Source organism: Haemaphysalis longicornis, unplaced genomic scaffold (assembly GCF_048455015.1).
Source record: "Haemaphysalis longicornis isolate Haplotype H1 unplaced genomic scaffold, Haemaphysalis longicornis Haplotype H1 scaffold_4, whole genome shotgun sequence".
NCBI classification, from domain to species: domain Eukaryota; kingdom Metazoa; phylum Arthropoda; class Arachnida; order Ixodida; family Ixodidae; genus Haemaphysalis; species Haemaphysalis longicornis.
In genome coordinates this window covers 174,480,363-174,500,223 of record NW_027526361.1, presented here as the reverse complement: position 1 = coordinate 174,500,223, position 19,861 = coordinate 174,480,363, and positions in this window count along the sequence as shown.

Below are 19,861 nucleotides of genomic sequence, written 5' to 3'. Positions count from 1 at the left end.
GCACGGGTACCGCCGTGTAGGACGAGGGACCGACCAAGTTTTGTGGTCTGCAGCTACGAGATGGCGCTGGCTGTTCATTCTCGCAGCTGCAGCGCCTCCTTTAGCGGCTCCTGGGCACCATCCTAGGGCGCCTCCTTGAGCGCTTCCTGGGCGCCTCCTGGAGCGCCATCCGCGGCGCCTCCTGGGTGCTGTCCGGAGCCCATAACTCAGTTCTCGCTCCATGAGCTTAGGGAGGCTCTGAGCGCGTGTACAACCTCAGTTCCAGGCCCAGACAACACCATATATACAATGATTTAACATCTACACGCAGACACTATTTTAATGCTCTTCCACCTATACAATACAATATGGCTTTCGGGGAAGATTCCGAGGTCTTGGAGGGAGGCCTTTGTACTGGCTTTTCTGAAGAACGGGAAGGACCTTTTCTGTCCCGAATGCTATCGACCCATAGCACTCACAAGCGGCTTGTGCAAGCTTCTCGAGACGATGATCAACAGAAGACCTGTACTTCTTGAAGTACAATGATTCTCTTAGGAGCTGCCAGGCAGCCTTCAGGGCGGGGAAATCCACCAACGAATAATGTGTTGCGTTAGAATCTTTTATAAAAGATGGCTTCATTCATAAACTGTTCTGCATTACAATGTGCTTAGATGTAAGAAAGGCCTACGGCACGGCCTGGCGATACGGCATCTTCAGGGACCTGAAGTTGATGAAGATGGTTAGAGTTTTTTGGCGCAAAGCCAGCTGGGGCAAAGAGCGTCAAACAGAAGTGTCTAAAAGAAAATAATGGCTACTAAAGCCAAAATAACAATAAAATCAATTAACGGCAATGGTGATGGCTGGTGTATAGGGCCAGATTTGATTATGCGTGATAGGAAATGAGGTTTAAAAGCTTCACGTCTGACAAGTACTCAAACACACGTTTCACGGAAAACATGGCATCGTCACCTAGAAACAGCGATGGATGTAGTGGTATATGTTGTCTGCAGAGTTCTCTGAAGTGTTTGTGTCGTTTTGTGTGAGGTGCCTTGCATATTATTAGTATGTGCACCACGGATAGGGCCTCTCCGCACCTGCCGCACTGGGGTCTAGAAGATCCCGTCAGCAGATACGAGTGCGTTGCATGGGTGTGCCCTATCCACAGACTACCCAAGGCGACTTCCGTGTGTCTGTTGTGTAAGTCAGCTGTGTACCGTCCCAAGTGTGGCTTTATTACATGTAGTTGTCTGTCTGTTCATCCCAGTGTGTTTGCCATGTTCTGCGCAGGTGCTGTCTTATGTGTGGCTTGAGGTCTGTGTAGGGTATCGTTGTAATGTCTACAGTGTTCCTGAGTGCAGCAGCAGCGGCCCTCTCGTCTGCCAACTCGTTCCCGGCGATCCCTGCGTGTCCTGGGACCCAGCAGAGGAGCAGCTCATGCTTTTGTGCATACACGGACATAATAGTGTTGAATGCAAGGTTAACTATGTGGTTTTTGGAGGGCCTGTGCGATGCCAGTGCGCGAATAACACTCAAAGAATCTGTATAGATGATGGAATTGGGAATGTGGTTCTCAAGAATGTGTCGTACAATAAGTAAAATTCCATAGGCTTCTGCTGAAAAAATTGTTGTGCGCACGCTCATGGTTCTGGCTGCATTGAAATTCGGACCATGAGCAGCGCACGACACCATAGTGGAGGTTTTAGAAGCGTCACTATAAAATTCTGCACATGTGTATTTAAACGGCAAAGACATAAAATGCTGCAGTATTGCAGCTCGTGGTACGCGATTTTTGTCAAGTCTCATAAAAGAAAGGTCGCACGACACAGGGCGAACTTGCCAAGGCGGTAAACTGTTAGAAAAGGACGACCTGTACACATCTAAAAACGAAGCATTGAGATCCGAGGCTCGCTCTCTCACTCTAAGTGAAAAGGGCAGAGGAACGGATGGGCGATTTACAAAGAGCAGAGATGTTGATGTACCGTTAAAGACAGGATAAAAAGGATGATTATTCAGCGATGAAATTTTAAAAGCATAAAGTAAGTCCATGTACGTCCGTTGGTTCTCAAGGCTCCACTTATTACACTCGGCATACAGACTCTCGACAGGGCTAGTGCGAAAAGCACCCGACGCAGGCCGTAGCCCCAAGTGTAGCACTGGGTCAAGCATTCGCAACGCTGTTTTAGTCGCCGACCCATATACCACACTGCCATAGTCTAAACAATAACCAACCAAAGCACTATAGAGCCGTAGTAGGAGTTCTTTGTCGGAGCCATACGATTGGTGGGAGAGAACCTTAAGTATATTCATTGTATTGAGACATTTATGTTTAAGTTCCTTGATGTGTGGAATGAATGTGAGTTTGTGGTCAAACACAACACCTAAAAACTTGTGCTCCTTGTTCACAGGAAGCGACACGCCATTAAGAGTAATGTCTGGGTCCGGATGGACCCCGCGCTTCCTAGAGAACACAACGCAGGAGCTTTTTACAGGATTCAATTTAAAACCATTCTTGTCTGCCCAGCTGGCAAGTTTCTTGACGCCGAGCTGGACTTGGCGTTCGCATATTGACATAGTACATGATTTAAAGATATCTGCACGTCATCTACATACATGGAATAAGAAATTGTAGGGGGCAGTGCCTTCCCAAGGGAGTTCATTTTTCTATGAAGAGAGTGCAGCTAAGAACTCCGACTTGCGGCACGCCATTTTCTTGCACGTGTACCTTTGACAGTGCAGAATCAACTCTAACGCGAAAGGTTCTCTCTCCGACAAATAACTAGCAAGGGTGTTAAACATATTACCAGAAACACTGAATGACTTCAGATCAGTAAGAATCCCATAACGCCAAGCGGTGTCATAGGCCTTTTCTAGGTCGAAAAACACAGTTAAACAGAACTGTTTGTGAATAAAGGCATCCTTAATATATGACTCTAGTGCCACAAGTTGATCGTTTGTGGATCTCGCCGCCCTGTAGCCTGCCTGGCAGCTCTCGAGAAGACCGTTGTACTCAAAAAGTACACAAACCTCCGGTTTATCATCTTCTCGAGAAGCTTGCACAGGCAGCTGGTCAGGGCAGTGGGTCGATAGCTAGCGGGAGAAGAAGGGTCCTTCCCTCCTTTCAGGAATGCTACAACTATGGCATCCCTCCAAGTCTTTGGAATGTGCCCCGAAAGCCATATCTTGTTGAAAAGGTGAAGAAGTGTTACAAGAGTTTCTGTGTGTAAGTTCTGTATCATTGTATATGTAATGTTGTCTGGGCCTGGAGCTGAGGGTTTACACGTGCTCAGAGCACCCCTCAGCTCATTAAGTGTGAACTCAGAGTTATAAGAAGTGGCTGACCTGTCATTGTCATGTAAAGGCTTTTTTTCGGCCACGAGTTTGTGTTCAATGAAAGTTTTTGTGTAGTGTGCTGAACTGGAAACGTGTTGGAAGTGTTGTGCGAGTGTGTCAGCCTGGTCTTCGAGTGTATCCCCTGTTGTGGTGACCAGAGGCAGGCTGTGTGTTTGTTGTCCCTTGAGTGTGCGTATTCGTGTCCATACTTTCCGTGTGTCTGTGTAGGAGTTAATTGATGTTATGAATGTACGCCAACTATCTCGTTTTGCCTCACGGCGCACACGTTTTCCAAACGCCTTGCCCGTTTGAACAAGAGGAGGTTACTCGACGTGGGGTACCGACGGAGGATACCCCACGCCTTGTTCTGGGCCTCTCGCGTCCGCCTACAGTCCTCATTCCACCACGGCCTCCGCTGGTTGCGCGGGGCAACAGAGGCGTGGAGAATGGACTTTTCGGCGGCGTCGAGGATGTGCGCCGTGAGTAGTTGGGTTGCCTGCTCAACGTGTAGTTGTGTTATGGACGTGTAGTGTAGTTTAGATGAATCTGTAAATATATTCCAGTTTGCTCTTGCTTCATTAAACGTGTTTTGGGAAGATGGGGCGCTCGGGCCGTTACCTATATGTGTTAGTGAGGTGGGGAAGTGGTCACTACCATATGGATGAGTGCCCACACCCCACTCAAGACATGAAAAGAGAACTGCGGATCCAATAGCCAAGTCAAGGTGTGAATAAGTGTTGTGTCCTATATTATAATATGTTGGCTTTTTTTGGTTGAAAAGACATGCTCCCGACGATGTTAAGAATTTCTCAATTAGGCGACCTCGGGCATCCGTGCGAGCAGAGCCCCACAGAGAGTTATGTGCGTTGAGGTCGCCTAAAAGGATGAAAGGTTCGGGTAACTGATCTACCAGACCCTCGAAATCTGTGCTCGATAGTTGGAAGTCAGGAGGGATGTAAAGAGAACATAGTGTTATAAGCCTATTAAAAATTATCGTTCGAATGGCAACAGCCTCTAGAATGCTCTGTAGTTGGACAGTGTGGCACGCCAAGGTTTTCCGGGCAATGATGGCCACACCACCTGAGGATGTGCCACCACCATCTCTATCCCTCCTAAATACCATGTAACTATTCAAGAAATTTGTGTGCATGGGGTTTAAATGGGTCTCTTGGAGACACATCACACTTGGCTGGTTGGAATGCAGTAACTCATAGACATCATCAAAATTTTTAAGAAGGCCTTTGCAGTTCCATTGCATGATATCTTCTCTTCCCATTATTGAAGTTTAGAGCTACTGGAGTTTGTGTGTGTTTATGTGTCGGCTTTCGGGGCTTGCACTCTTGGAAGGGGCTTTTTGATTCTCTCTACTGACCTGGACGCCGGAGCCCGTTCCTTCCGCTGTGGTGCATGGCGGAACGGCTCCACGTCCAGGTCGTCATCTGAAGGCAAGGGGGTGCCCAGCGGACTGGGCCCCCTTGACTTGGGCTGGGCACCCTTTGCGGTGCCCTTCGTTGTGGCCGCGACCGCCGAGGGCGTCAGGAGCGCCCCGGGGGGCACAGGCGGTGCGGCGGAGGTGGGAACTGCTGCGGTTTCCTCCAGCTCCATCTCCTCCAGGCCCTCGCATGCGCTTCGGGCCGGTGGAGAGGAGGAGACAGTGAGTGCAGCAGCATCCCCACCAGACGTGGTTGCCACCACAGCCGCTGATGGCTCAGCAAGCGGTGCGGAGGCGAGTTGGGCCGCCGGAGGCAACACAGGGGGGCGGGGGCGGGACCAGGTCCGACTCGCGGTACTGGGTCCCCGCCGAAACTAGACGCCGCTCCGCCCCCGGCGAGCTGCGTCGGCGTACCTCCCCAAGGGGAAAGAGGCGAACCTCTTTCGCGCCTCGGGGAAGGAGATGTTCTCGGTTACTTTCACGTGGATGATCTTCTTTTCCTGGTGAAACTTCTCGCAGCTACGGGAGTATGCCGCGTGCGGCCCCTGACAGTTTGCGCAGGTGAAGGTGGTGGAACCACACTTTTCAGTGGGGTGGTCGTGTGCGGCGCATTTTGCGCAGGTCTGTTTGCCGCGGCAAGAAGTCGTAGCATGCCCGAACCGCTGGCACTTGTAGCAGCGGCGCGGGTTAGGTATGTACAGACGTACACCACACCTAATGAAACCAGCATTGATGTGCTCAGGAAGTTTTGAACTGCTGAATGTTAAGATTATGTGCTTTGTGGGTATTTCTACATTGTCGCGACGGATGGTGATTCTCCTGACAGCTGTTACGCCCTGATCCTTCAGGCCTTCTAGAAGGTCGGCCTCTGTTTCACTTAGCAGATCTGGTTGAGATATCACCCCCTGCGAGCTGTTGAGGCTGTGGTGGGGTGTGACAGTGACGTCCAGATCTGCCAAGCGGGTTTGGGTCAGGAGATTTGTGGCTTGCTGCTGCGTCTTGACTTCAACCAACACTTCCCCTGTTCGTAGTGTTTTTTGCCTCGAAGGATTTGCCAATGATCCCTTCAAGGAACTTGGAGACGAGGAATACAGACTGGGAGGAGACGGGTTTGGATTTGTCTATTGATTCAAGTACCAAAAAATGGGTATAGTTGTCATGTCTTGGAACGTTGATAGTTGGTAGGGGTGGAAAGGAAACTTCGATGCGGCCCCTTTTCGGGGGCCGATCACGTCAGGGGGGGGGTTCGAAAATGCCATATGATACATTGGAAAGCAGGGAAACGGGGATACTTTCTTCTTTGACCTTACCCTGGTAGTCAACGAGGTCTCGGAGCTCCCTGCCTGGTAGACAGGCAGGGAGCCCATCGGCCGGAGCTTGACCAAGGCTCCGACGGCCACCGTTTACGGCTTCTACCCTTCACCTTTAAACACCTCGCCACGGGTGGACACGGCTTATGTAGGGAGCTCGGGGTCCGCGGTGTCGCTGCTGACCGTCACCATGAATACTCAAGGTGCCCTGTGCGGGGAGGGACCTGAAGTCATTCGGTGTTTCGGGCAACATGTTGAACACCTTTTCTAGCTTAATGTCAGAGCGAACTTTACGTGTAAGAATTGGTGGTGCACTTTCAAATGTATACGTTCACGAATACGGCATTTCTCGAGGCGCTGTTGTGAGCTACACACTCTTGTAGTGAAGATTAACTCGCTCTGGAAGGCATTGCCACTACTCTTTTCTTTGTCAGTGTATGTAGGTGATGTTCAGATATCTTTTAAATCATGTAATATGTCAACCTGTGAACGTCACGTCCAGCTCGGGCTGAACAAACTTGCTGGCTGGGCGGATGCAACCAGTTTTAGACTACACTCTGAAAAGAGTATTTGTCTACTTTTCATCCGTGCCCGCGGGATCCGTCTGGACCCTCACATTACTAAAAATGGCGTCCATTCCTCATAAAAAGGACACAAGCTCCTAGGTATTACTCTATAACAAAGTGACATTCATCCCACACTTAAAACAGTTTGAAAATGCCTGAACACAACATTCTTAAAGTCGTCTCATACCAATCCTACGGTACAGACAAGCAGCTCCTTCTGCATCTTTATACTGCAATGGTAGGTTCTCGGTTGGACTACGAAAGTGTCGTGCATGGGTCGGCAACACAAAACGGCACTAAAATGCTCGATCTGGTGCTCTACCTGGGGCTTCGCCTTGCCTGGGGCGCCACCTGCACTAGCCCTGTTTAAAGCCTCCATGCAGGGTGTGATCAATGGTCCCTACATCACCAGAGGATATACACTGATTTGCATGCCTCAAAAAGCATGTCTATGACAAATCATCCCTGTCATTCAGCTATTTAATGCACGTCTTTACAGCCACTGCTTTTAAATTGTCCGTCTATTTCCATGCCAGTTCTCTCTCAGAGTGAGAGAAGAATCTGAGCTAACAGTCCCCTTTTGAAGCATCCACAAGGCACCTATCATTGATATGGCACCATGGCAATCCGGCCTGTCTTTCAACCTGTCGTTTATGCAACTGGACAAAATGAGACCACCAACAGTAGCATTTATACGGCATTTCCTCTTTCTGCAGGAGAAATAACAGTAATGCAGAATTTTACTCTGACGCATCAAAGACTCCTAAGGCTGTGTATTGTGCTGCGCACGGACAAAGCTTTATGTCCGCAAAAGAATTAACTACGATAGCATTTTTATGGCAGGAGTGGACGGTATTCTAATTGTTTTACTTCAAATTGTGCAACCCGAGATATAAAGACCATAATGTATACGGATTCTTTTAGCGTCGTACGTGTACTTTCGCCCAGAAAACGCTAAAAAATTATGTAGTCAGTCTTGTTCTTAAGGCTTGTAATGTCGGCATATGGTTCAAGTCTCGAGATAATAATATACCAAAATCCGACCACTGTGGTATAGCCGGAAACGAAACCGAGAATCCTATAGCCGCTGCTGCTGCACTGTTGATTACATTACACATAAAAACATTACCCTTCATCGACGTGAAGCCACACGTCAGGCAACGTCGGAAAACATGGCAAATACACTGGAGTGAGCAGACAGACGACAAATTACACGTTGTGAAGCCACACCCTGGACCACACACCACTGACACACGCAATGTCAAAGGTGTTTATTGATGTAGAATGGCGTTTGATGTGGTTTACCAGATGGTCCCTCACACGGAGTTGTGAGACTTCGTTTCTATCGTCGCTGAAACTGCATGGTGATATCGGGCCACCTTCGTCTTTTGTGTTTTCCCTGTGGCACGCATCAGCATCATTTTATGACATCCGCTCGCCAACTGCAACGCTTATCTTTTCACTTATGTCAGGAAGGCTGGAATTTGGCTCATGCGAATGGCTATACTTTCCAAGTTTCGGTTTCACGTGTATTGCACCGATTTCAGTAGGATGGTTTGCCTCAACCAGTGCATTTTGTGAGGATGCCAGCTTTCAGGCGAAACACGCTGTTTTCATTTTTCGGCGAACTGTTTATTTCGGTGAACAGTTTTAGCTTACAGTTTTTTACGGTTCCCTTCGCTCCGACAGCAAGCGCCAGCGCCATTGCGCGTGCTTAGTGCGCTCCCGCTCAAGCGGCGTTGCTGGAGGGGGGCTCCGCTTCACTCGTCGAGCTCGCTGAGCGGACCGTCACGGCAACTTGCGTGCCCGCGCGCGATTTCAAGATGGCTGCCCTCAGCGAGGCGAGCGCTACTACTCCAGTGCCCAGAATACCGGCTGAAACGGCAGCAACGAAATGGGGAAAGCGGTTCCGAGCACACTGAAATTCGAAACAGCGCAAAAAGACGGGACAAGCAAACGACGACACAAGGCGTCGTTTGCTTGTTCCGTCTTTTTCCGCTGTTTCGAATTTCAGTATGCATCACCAACTAGCCCAAACCACCTTTCTAACGCGGTTCCGACAGATAAAGATATAGCGCTTCTAAAAGAGGTCTTGGTGAATAATCCGTTTAAGGATCCGCAAAGGTGGCACGAGGCTTTGGCTAATGAGGAATACCTTGTCGCGCGACCGCTTACAGTTCGTGCCATCCGAGAGAGGCTGGACCTGCTCGTCGGGTACTTCCGTCGTAACGACAGGGCCAATCTCAGGAAGTAAGTTTTATTGCTGATGTAGCTGTTTCTACAGCTTCATTCCGTGCTTTAGCGAAAGGTGCAAGCTCTCAATGATGGAAGCATGCATATGCGTTGGCCGGACGTGTAGCACCTCAAGCGCTTCCGTTCTGCTTTGAACATATCTGGCACTGAAGAGCCATACGGGGAGAAAGAGTGACTACAGCAAGACCTACGCATCGAGAACCCTGCCGAGGAACACAGCCAAGGGAAACGTTAGGGAGCAGAGCAAACCCACGCAGCTCTTGTTGAAAAAAAAAGCGAGAGACGCCGCCCTGGCCACGGTACTGTCCTTCCGGCAGTGAGTCAGCAAATTTTAAAAAGACCAGCTGCGCTGTTTGCAGACCCTACACAAGCACCCACCGTGGCCTACTCTGTCATTCGTGACAGCAAGCAGGTCAGGGGGTAGTATATGTGTACAGTCATGGGCAATTCGAATAGGAATCGTGGTGCGCACCACTGAAGATACTGGCGGTGCCAGCTGGCAGTGGCCCTGGGAACCACACCGACATGCGCAGTTGGGATGTCAAGAGCGAGGATGCTTGCCCCACTATGACATGCTGCCTCGCCCTGCTCGCATACTTGCTTTGTCGCCACGCTGCAAGAGCTCTGGAAGCTGAGGTTTTAGCGAGGCGGCGGGATATAGTAGACAACTGAGGCCACTCACCGCTCAGCGCCCACGATCCGCCGCCCCCCTCCGTGCCGGCGTCACTTAGCTGTGCGTGCGTGGCGCAGTGACTCGAACAATGAACGACTATATACCACCTGGGACGGCGCCAAAGCCATGTTTAGTGGAGTCAGGAGTTTATCCTGAGGCATCGCACGCATGCCACAAAACGAAAAGCAAATAAACACGCCCATTTGCAACGACGTCGAAACTCGGTTTATTTAGGACAGGTAGCAGCCGCCGAGTGCCGAAGCATACAGATCAAAGCAAGTGCTTTGTGCCAACAACAACAACAAAAACGGATGTCCGCGAGCTGCAACCCAGAAACTGCGTATACGCCGTGGCATTAAAAAAAAAAAAAACAAAATGTTACAAATTCAAATGTCATGGCAAATTGAGTCGCCGGGACGGGCAGCAGCCCCTGGACAACAAAGCCAGTGGCGGGAGCCATTTTGCGACACTTTAATACTTGGTGAAGTCCCCTTTGGCAGACACAACAGTCACACATGTCGAGGAATGCTCTCGATAAGGCGCGCCGCCAAGTCGGTAGCCCTGAGGCGCTGCCACTCCTCTTCGATAGCTTGCCACAACGCGTCGCGGGAGCCGCCCTGTAGCTGTTGGTTGCTAAGGGGCTTCTTCATTGCTCCTACACGTTTTCAATGGTATTCACGCCCGCCCCCTGCGGTGGCCACTCGATTATCATTACGCCCCGCTCGTCCAGTAGTTATTTTACTGATCGAGCCGTGTGCATGTGGCTTCGGTCGGGGTTCAAATAATACAGTCCATCCGCAAATGGTCCATCGAGAGCGTAGGCTATCACGACGCTGTCAATGGTGTCCGCGTAGGCAGCCTCGTTAAAGCGGCCCTGGATACGAACTAACGGACCGAGGCCCTGGCTTGAAATTGCGCCCCACACGCTAACGGCGCACCGGCCGCTACTTGAAATGCGCTGCACGTTGCACGATTCGAATCTGAGCAAGAAAGAAATCAGAGTAGGTTTGTGCCGAAATCGTTTGGACGTTTGTTTGTCTAAGGGTCGTTGTCGACAGATGCTCTCGACGCATAATTTCGCTGCGGGAAAGTAACTGCCGTAGGCAGCCAAATGACTGTATAGGTATGCTTTGCCGCCATTTTTTCTATCGTGGGTCACAAAAGAAACTTGGCGCCCAAGCTTGGGAGAACAACAGTTCTGATTGCTGGCCAGAGCTACACGTACCAAAGATTTGAAATAACTGCGCTACAAAACGCGCCGTGAGTAGCAACAAAACTTTACGTAAACGAAGGTGTAAGCAGCACGAAAGCTTGTCGTGTGCTCCTTTGCCTGGTCGATGTTTTAATTCTACCGGTTCTAGCGCTGTGTATTAAATGACTATTTAAAAAAAAATGAAAAATTATTTACATTACTCATACCTTGTGTTCACGGCCCTCCAAACGTGTTGGCGCTAGTCCCAACGGTTTGAAAATGTGGATTCGTCCGTCAAGTCGTCTCCGAAAAGCAATCTTGCAAGCTTGTTTGCTTCGGATAGCTTGGACTTTCTAGCAGGGACGCAATTTAGCAGGCACATATCAAGCGGCGTCGAAGAGTTTTCGTGCTTGCCAAAAGGTCGAGCTCCCGTTTGATGTGTTGAGTTGTTATTGACGGGTTTACTGCCGCGGCGACCACGACTAGCATGTATTGCTCACTTGTGGTAGCCCGTGGTCTGTGTCCTCAGGGAAGATTCTGGATGCGGCCCTCATCGCGGAACGTTTGCATAATGCGATTCACGGTGGATAGTGGCCGTCCTGTGGCCTTCGCAATATCGTGCTGCGCTGCGATACCTCGGAAGAGGGGGATCATGCTCAGTCTGTCTTTCTCTGGAACACTTGGCATGGTTGGTTCCAAATGAGGGCATTGCTAACGGCCTCTCCGGATTTTTAAAGTTCTGTTGAAACGTCACACTTTTCGTGGTGTCGCTGTTGAATCAACCGAACTGTACAAAATGCGAAGAGCCTGTCAACACGGCCCTTCATCTTCTAGTTTCCATGCACGTTCTGTTTGATCCTGGTAGTGATGCAGTCCTCCAGGCAGGGTGGGTCAACCCCAAAATTATGCGAGACTTAGGATACATAGAGGGGTCTGCGGCAGTTTGCCAAAATGGTGCTGACCCTGCACATTCGGGCTAGTTTCGTTTGCATAGCTTGTGATATTTTTCTGAAATCCAAGAAAGCAAACAGCCCTGCGATTGTCCCAAACCCCCACCAAACCGGCAGCCACTTGTTGCTCCTTGAGATTTTCTCCACTGTATGGTTTCGGCTACAGGGGCCTTAAAGGGTAAGCTGGATCCCCACAAATGCAGTAGCTCTTCCCGTGGACCAGCTTCTCAAGCTTCGCGTACAGTTTGTTTTCCAGGAGAATACCTGAAAAAAGAGCTCACCACGATGTGCTCAGCCTCCTAAGTCCAGGAGGCCGTGAGTCCGAGCTGAAAATAAAATAAAGGTAAGTCCTCCATTTAAACTATAAGAACCCTTTCTCGGCGTCATGCAGTTCGTTTACACTGGCTGAAATAATTACATGAAAGACAAGAACAGAAATAATAACCGTGTACTACCCGTGGGAGCTGCATCATTGCTGTTACGGGTAGGCACTGTAAAGCTGATATGGTGAAAAACCAGTCATAACCGCAAACTACCAGTTACACAGAAAAATATTCAGCGAGAAAAATAGGGCTCCCCTCACAAAAATGGATTGCGAATTTCTGGGGAGTTTCTATGGAGATTTTGTGGAGTCACAAGAAACACGGCAGAAACTCATCAGGAACCCATCACTTATAGAGTTGCCTCCAGAAGAATTCTATAAATTTTTTATAGTGACTTCTCCACAAAACTTCATTAAGCGCAAACTCTTCAAGACCTCTATGAACATTCTGTAGAATTTCTACAGTCATCTCTCCATAGAAGCTCTGTGAACTTAAACAACTCAAGGCCTCTATAGAGACTTTATAGAGTTTTTGTTGTCACTTCGCTATAAGAGTTCATTAAGCTTGAACTCATCAAGACCTCTATAAAGACTCTGTAGATTATTTGTTGTGACTTCACCACAAGAGTTCATTAAGCTTGCAACCCATCAAAGCTTCGAAAAAGACTATAGGATTTCTACAGTTATTTCTTCATAGAAACTCCGAACTTTAACCCTTTCAGGCCTGATTTGTTTTTTCAAGTACAAATATGTTTTCTGTGTTTGCTTTAAATTTTACAGCTCCCATAAGCCCACAAACGAGAAATGAAGGTAGTAGTGCATGTAATTACACACTAATTATGAAGCAATTAATTAGGACATTGACAATTAAAAATGTTATGTTGAGCAGAAAAAAAAAATTTTCACGTTTTCCTACATTTTATGGCCACATGAGCCAACAAACGAAAAATTATAGATTTACAAGTTTATTGGGAATAAAATATAAGACTTCTGTTTGTTTCCAGCCTCGTGTCGAAATTTTGTAATCGCTCGAGATTCTTCGTCTCGTAGCATCCAGCTCAGGTAAAATGTAAGAATCGCGATAGTCATCCTTGAAGTACAAGTCCCCAAAAAACTAGCACTTTTCGCTCCGTTTTCTTTGTGCTAGAGGAACTTTTATGTGGTGGCGCGCGCCAACTGACACCAGGACCAAAAGGGTCAACTGAATTCTAAGCCAGCTGCACAGAACTTCTCCTGTTTGCCATCATACATGCATGCACGGCTCATACAGTATTCCTTGTACACGAATTCACAATATTTGAACTTAAGACATTCTTTAAGACTCCATATGAACCATATTTAAACAAATATGATAAATGGATACCACCATGTTACAGTAAATTCTTAAAATTAAAAATTTTGACTTTTTAAGGTTCCCACAAGTTTGACTTTATAACTCATTTGTGAACCAGTGGCCATCCTTCCATCCAGGCCAAATGATACACACGTATATATATGTATATACATATTCACATATATACATACATGAAGCAGGGTGTCGAACTGGAACCAAACTGGTATTTTTGCTTGAACTGAACCCAAACCCATATTTTTTCAGCCTGCTGAACCCGAGCCATAACTAACACAAAAAAAAGGAAATAATTTATTTAGCTGTTCACGATGAAATGCCCTAATTAACCGTTCATTGTTTACAATGCACAGCGACTTGAGCTTTTCTCTTAACACCAACTTCTCTTATGCAGTTTCGCGCTCAGATCAATCACCACACTATCAACTCTGTCTTCGTAGTTGCAACGTATAAAATGGGATGCGTACTAACGGTGTAATGGCATGTTGTTTTGCAAGCAAAGTGCTGTAGGCTGAGCAAATGAGATTTCAATCTCGGCAGCCAGCAAACTATATGTCTGGGTAAATATTAGAGCACAAGATTGCTTCACTTTGCATCAGCAAAGTTCACACTCAAAATGTGCACACTTGTCGCATCTCGTAATTGCCCAAAACAGTCGCACACGTGGAAAGTGCAAATACTTGACAAGTGTGGCCCACAGGGATTGCTCAGTGGCTGTAAGTAATCTTTCCTCTTTGACCTTGCAATAAAATGGTTAGCGCAGCACATCATGCAAGCATGCCAAAATATTTAAACACACCGTAGTGCCAATTTTTAATGAAAATAGCAAAAAAAATTCACAGCATATCCACGGGGTGAATGATGATGAGTGGGCGAAGCTTCTGAGGGGAAATCATCGGTAAAACCGTGACTCTTCAGTGAAAGTTCGTCCACTACATCTGTGTCCGAACGTAACGTCTAGAAAGTCTCGCTTAAACCGCGCGTCGGCACCTTGTGGCTCAGCTCGCCTGATGCGTTTTGCAGACGCCTCACGAGCTCTCACTGCTTCGGGGTCTGCCTGCCGATACGCGCGCTTTCTCGCCGCTTCCCGTTCTCTGACGTTTTGGAGATCCTCTTCGCGCCGCAGCCGTGCCGCTTCGCGTACGGCAGGGTCCTCGCGCCGTTGCCGTGACGCTTGGGCCTCTCGTTCTCGAACGCTGGGATCTTGGCGGCGTCGTCGCGCAGCCAGACGACATGCTTCGGCCTCCCGCTCTCGTACGGCAGGATCTTGGCGGCGGCGTGGCGCAGCTTCACGGAGCGCTTCTGCCTCGCGGGCTCGCACATCTGCAGCCTTATCCATCGGGCGACTCTGAGCGCACGCCAACAGCGAACGGATTTTATTACAACGCTCCCCGCCATCTAGTAAACAATCCAAGAACTAAACTAGAGGTAGCCACGCCATCTAGTAAACAATCCAAGAACTAAACTAGAGGTGGCTACATACATACGTCGAGGATGGACAGACCCACGCCTTAAGGAGCTTCGCCCCTAAAACGAAATAGCAGCAAAACACCAACATAAGGCACATTATACTGCCTAGAATTATACACGGGATGTCAACTTGAACATATGAATGTACCCACACACATACATAGACCTAAATGTTCAGCCCGATTAAGCACACTGACAGAAAACTGGTTAAAGGTTTATGGACATGAAGGCGCAACGCCACAGCCACGTGGTATCATACAAGTACAAAAGCACAAAAATGTATGAATTAGTGCACTGAAAATCATTAGCAGCTCATAAAACAAACACTCCTCCGATATATTTTATGCAGAATAACATGTATAATAATTCTGAGGTACTACGGCTCAGATTTTCTTTTTTAGGTGGCGAAAGCGAGGATAGTGTAGACATGCCAAATGACAACCTAAAAACAGCAATCACAGAGCCTGCAGCAGCTGTGAGAGAAGCATCATGAAAGAAACAAACTGAAAAACTTACTCAAAAAACAAAACAAAGGGACTTATCAAAAAATCTAACGACATGAAAGTAGGGTAAATTAGCGGAGCGGTCAATGCTTGACTGGGGAAGCACAGGTTTGCAGATAAACAGAATACTTGAGCCAGGGTTTTGCAGACAACATAGTCTTACTGAGGGAGACTGGAGAACACCCGCAAAAAAATTCTTGAGAAAATACAACCAGCAAGCATGGCTGTCGGGATAAAAAATACGAATATCTAAAGTAATGAGAAAAAGGCATGCCGAAAGCCTGCTTTCAGCATACGGAATGAAGCGGCCGAACAAGTAGAAGAATTTAACTACCTTGGACAGATTGTCAGTGCCGATCCCATACGAAATATAAATTCAGCGCAGAACAGGCATGGGCCAGGGGTGCACTCGGCAGGCACTCCCAATTAAAATTGAGCTATCTCTACCACTTAAAAGAAGAATATACAACCAATGGAAACTGCCAGTAATGCCATATTGGAAGGAAACTTGGTGCCTCAAACTTAGATCGGCTCAACAGGCCATGGAACGAATGATGATTGTAGTAACACTCAGAAACAGGAAACGAGCTTCCTGAATCAGGGAAAAAACTAGAGTTGACGATAATATAGTTCAAATAAAGAAAAAGAAACAGACCTAGGCTGGCCATGTAGTGAGGCGAAATGTCAACAGGTGGACCACCAGGTTAACTGAGGGAGTACCAAGAAGGGGAAGGCCAGTTCGATGGAGGGATAAAATAAGAAAATTTGGCGGTAGAGAATGGACTCAAGCAGCACAGGACACGAGCGGCTGGTGGTTGATGGGAGAGGCCTTCATCCTGCAGCGAAATTGAGAAGGCTGCTGCTGATGGCTGCCACAAGTGTGTGGGCGTTACAAATTACTGCAGCCACATCCCTCCTTTGAGGGCTTATTTAGATTCAAGAACACACTTCTCATTTAATGCACACAAATATGCCTTAGTACCGGAAATGAGACAAACACATTTATTTACAGCAGCAATATTGACATTCTTTCTTTCTAGACTACACTGAACTTCAACAAAGTGAAAACAGCCATTCCTGAATTTGCTTATAATGGCACAAGTTACTGTGTAAACTTCTATATACAAAACAACTTCTTTTGGGCAACCACAGAAGGTATGTCCTTCAGGACAGCTAGCAATAATGCTAAGCACACGTCCAAACAAAGCATTTGTTTCTATGAAAGAGTCTAACCTGCGTGATTTGTCAAGTTGAGCACAGCATATAGTAAAACGGCCAATTCGCATCCTCTTGTAGTGCGTGCCATCAGGCATGCCAATCCCTTTACCGAAAAGTATTGCGTTAGTAGTTTTCACAAATATTTCTTTCATTTTATGCCCACTGGTTAAACTTGTAAACAACTCATCAATTCCCCCTCCCCTCCCCCCCCCCCCCCCCCACTGGAGATACCCCGGGCCAAAATATCGGCAAAAACTGCACAAGGGTGAACTTCTCAATGATTTGCCTTTCCGGGTACCGTGACCCACACAAAAATACCTTCCCAGTGTACCATTCATGGATTCAAAGGGATACATGGAGTATGCCCACAGAGGACCCCACTCCCAAACAGTGTCCACGAGATGGAGTAGTAAATGGGAGTTGTATGTCCTATTTTCGATTCCATAGAGTTCATTGTACTCCTTGAGGAATCGCAGCATCTCACCTTTGATCTCATGCAATGTTTAGAAAGAAACAGATGGGCCTAGCAAATAATGCATTATGTTCACAAATGTCATCCATTTATGATAGTGCCGGACAGGAATAGTGTCGGCCAGCAAAATCGGTGAATAGAACAGCATCCAGTCACGCCACTCAGCTGACTTCCAGTGTGCGACGTTTTTAAATGATCGAGGCAGCCTTGACATTTCCGAAACAGGGGTCATGCTTACGATCCTCTTGTTCATTTCTGTGGGGTGTTTGTGAAAGTAAAATTCCTTACACCTTTTTGACTTAAGCCACAAAATTGTTGTGGCTTTCACGAACCCCGAGCACACGGAGTGCATGTAGTCCACGACAAAGCCAGAGCAGAAGTTGAAGTAGGCAAGCATCAAGAGCACACTTGTGCCACTCACACCACAGCTTGACTTCTTGTTTTCTGGTCTGGCTTTGCGGGCATGGTAGCATAATGACTCGTGCGTGCGAAGCTTTGGGGTGGATGGAGGGGGAAGGTAAGCCCGACAGTGACCATTACCCTTGCTGGTAATTTTGCCCGGCAGCTCACACCAGGAACATTCATGCTTGCCATTGAACGGACACATGTCACGGACACGGACGGTTGACTTCACGCCGTGCCACAGTGTCTACTGTGCAGGGCCCAGGAAAAACTTTGCTGTTTTTTTTCGTTCCCATGCTGATCTACCCAATCAAGCCCAGTTGATGAAAGGGCATTGATTGTGTTTACAAAAGGCAGCAGGAAGACATTCATATCAGGCTTCCCTGGACCAAACCAAAGCCCTGTCAGAAGCAGCCTCTGGATCATTTCCTTGAAAGGAAGCTCATTAACAGCAGCGAGAATCGGCCAGATGCCGAATCCACTGCTGTTAAAAAGGGCGACACCATCCGTATTAAAAGTGAGTGTGTTGTCGTCGGGCCCAAGAGGCAGCTTCCTGTAACCTACACTGTTTGTGATGTCTGTGACATCATACACATTGTGATTTTGACCCGGTGAAATCTTGGTTGACGTCAGCAAGTCACGGATTTGCGATGCGAGGTCTAGTGAAAAAAAATAAGAAGCTCCCTTTTCCAGGTTTTTTTACTTCAAGAATTACGCTGCAGCTGCTGCACGGAACTTGTTTTAGTGTTTCATCGACAAAGCCAACATATGCGTTGCAGCTGCTGCAGTAAAATTGCTTCACAGGTTTATTTTCACCCTTTGCAAAGTGCTTAAAAAATAAATACTTTGACGTTGGGAAGGTTGTCCCATGAGGCAGGTGTGCACTAAATAACTTCAAGAGGCTTTCCGTTGCCTCCTTGGAGGCGTCGTGCCGAAGGCTGTGCCCCATCACCAGCAACAGGTTCTCGGCCCTTGTCAACCTGGACCCAGGGTAGAGCGGCTGATTCTGTTTTGGTACAAAAGAAAGAAACACCATATTAGGCAGCATAAGAGGTACGCAGCGTTCAAACTTCAGGGCCATGTAAATGGTCTACCCCATCTCAAAACAAAAATAGTAATAAGAGAGAAAATGCATTGTTTTTCTATGTAAAAGCATTGTTTTGTTCTCACAGCAACAGTATGAAATTTTGAAAGACTTGAAAATTATGGGCAGCCCACTTTTTTTAAAGCATCAACTACTACTTAAGAGAACTTTGGGAATGCAATGCATGTATACACAGCTTAAAAATACGTGGGTATTGACATTACATTTCAGGTAAAATTACTGGCGGCAACTGTAAGATATTTTTTGGTTGACCTGTCCCAAGAGAAAATGGTACTGGTCCCAGCGGTTTACGGTTAAATTCCCAGCAAAAACGAGCTAACCTCAGCTGGGGCCAGCCGGGAACTTAACCATAAACCAGCTGTGCGCGATGGGACCAGCTACCATTTTCTCTTACGGTAATATTCAGTGTTTTCTTCAGTAACTGTAGCCCAGGGAATATTGGGTGATTGCGCGGTATGCTTTAATGAATAAACAAGGGCAAATTTGTGCACGGAAACAGCTCAGAAAATGTACGCTGCAAGAACGGAGACGCGTCGCTTACCAGGTCACTGTCTTCATTAAATAATCCACGACCGCCGGCTTCAACTTCGCTGTCTGTGGTGTCCGAGCACTCACTGGCAGTGGTTTCCGAAGAGTCGCTGGTAGTGGCATCCGAAGACTCGTTACCGGCCGAGTCGCTGTCGCTGTCGTCAGAACCAACGGAGAGCGGTTGATCAGATTCACTTTCATCCTCCGAGTTGCACTCGGTATGTGTGTTCACTGGGCTCGCACCATCGTTTGGTTCACTGAAGGTCATCACGAAATCGGCCCCAGCGGCCGCTGTGCTGCTGGCGAGCAGCGTCTCGCCTTGCGAGCACGGCTGCGCAAACACGTCGCTGGAAGGTTCACCAGTCTCTGCTGCATTGCTCCTCTGGCGATGTTTTGTGCGAGAAGGAACTTCGCATGTTTTTTCGTAAAGGTACTTACTGTACTTCCTCTTTTTCCGCCCCATGACAATTCGCAAATACGCACGCTACACAAAAAAAACCGAGGAAATGCGAGGTTTCTTCGGTTTGGCTGCACTCATGAACTCATCCAGGCAGTGCAGCTCTCGCCTGTTTTGTATTCGAGTGGAGCGCCCGGCGCCTGCACTTTCTTCTTCGATTTCTCGACGGTGCAGAGAGTGCAGGATTAGCTCACGGCGTTTCCTAGGCGGTGCAGAACACGGAGTAAACAAACAAACAAGCTATGCAGAAGCAGACGAAAACAGTGAAGGACCGGTTCTGCGGTAACGACAACTGCGCATAAAATAAAAGTAAAATATTTTATCCAATCAATTTATATACAACTGCTTATA